Source organism: Acyrthosiphon pisum, chromosome A1, assembly GCF_005508785.2.
Source record: "Acyrthosiphon pisum isolate AL4f chromosome A1, pea_aphid_22Mar2018_4r6ur, whole genome shotgun sequence".
Classification (NCBI taxonomy): Eukaryota; Metazoa; Arthropoda; class Insecta; order Hemiptera; family Aphididae; genus Acyrthosiphon; species Acyrthosiphon pisum.
This window is the reverse complement of record NC_042494.1, coordinates 108,080,204-108,082,057: the sequence shown is the minus strand read 5'-3', so window position 1 is coordinate 108,082,057 and position 1,854 is coordinate 108,080,204.

Genomic DNA, 1,854 nt, shown 5'->3' with positions numbered 1-1,854 from the left:
GGTTTCCATAAGGGAAAGATGATTTGTAGATAAGCGATGCTACAATGGGGTTTTCATTTATAGATATGATGAGTTTATCATCTGCATAGTCTGCCACAATGGTGTTGACGGAGGTTGGTTGATCAGAAGCATTTAAGTTGTATAGTAATGGAGAAAGGATACCCCCTTGTGGAACACCAGCTCTGATGTTTGCTATGTTTGAGTATGCAGATTTAAAATTAACTTGAAAATAACGATCAGTTAGATATGATTTAAGTAGCGTGAAGTATGTTGGGGGCAAAAAGGTCTTTACCTTGTAAAGCAGCCCTTCATGCCATACACGGTCAAAGGCCTGTTGAATGTCAAGAAATACACAAGAACAATACATTTTTTTTTCAAGTGCGAAAGAAACCGAATCAACTAGCCTGTGTACTTGATGGATTGTAGAATGATGTGCGCGAAAACCGAATTGATAGTTAGGTAATAAATTTTTTTCACTAATTATGGGAAGTATGCGATTCAGAATTAGTCTTTCTAGCACTTTTCCGAAGAAAGGTAATAGACTAATTGGTCTATATGACGTTACCAGATCAGGGGGCTTATTATATAATATAATTTAAATATATTATATTATAGTGTTGACCATTGCTGCTTAGAATTTTATATGTATAAATAAATATATTGTTAATATATTATGTACCTTTTTTATTTTTTATTTAATAAGTTTCTTTACAAGTTACAAATACATAATGTAAATGTATACAGAGATAAAGAATGCATCTACTCCTGTAAGCCTTGGATTGTGGTGGACTAGAGCCTACATCAATACATTATAGTATATTAATTGTGCAATACATGTTGACTGTTATTACTTGTTTTTCGACTTGTCAATTCTTAATTATCAGTCATCGGGGAAATAAAATTTTTCTGTGCCAACCTAAATATTTCTATTTTTTTTAAGTTGTGGAGTCGTGGACTGTTAATAAAAGATAATTTTATTTAAGTCGTCCCTTTTCAATTTATTGTTATTTTGTAGTATCAAGTATACATTTATCTAAACACTAAAGAGTTAACAGACATTTTTTAATGAGAAATATGTTTTTTGTAAATTGATACACTGCTTATTATGTGGCTATATACCTACTGTGGTCTGTGTCTCTTATTGTTAATAAAATATAAATACATCTAATGTGGCATAGCTACACGTTTGAACACGCTACTTTATCAATAAAATATATTACTGAACTTATTTTATAGCTGTGTTAGACCAGAAACCGTGAAAACCTTAAAAGCGTTAACCTTTATCAATGATTTAAATATTGAACCCGTCACTAATAATTCCCATTATACATCAACCGCAAACATTTTACACGGTTTTTTACACAAACCCGGAAAAGCGCAAAAATTGTTCACCGATTGATCAAACTCGAAATAATTTAACCCGATTTGACACCCTGGAGGTACCTACACCCAAATGCCAAGACTGGGCATTATATAAAGTTAAAAAGTTAAGTTACATAACGAGTTACTTTGTTGAGAAGTGAGTAGCTTCTACCTTTACGGCTTTACTGCAGTTACATTTTTGTCCATTATAAGGCGCAGTAACTTATGAGATCATTAATTTTATTGTCATGTTAGTACATTTTTTTCCTTGTATAAGCCCCTTCGATTTAACGTAGGTATAATTAGTTTTGTAAATTTAATAATTTAATAAGAGCTGGGCGAGTCGTAGAAAACGGTTTTGGTCTTTTCGCTAAAATAATCACGAATAATATTCAAGATCATTAGAAATTAGCAGTATTAGATAATGATAGGTACAAGTAAATATCCGATTGTCCAAATGAAACGTGTCGAGAAACCAAAAATATTAAGTCC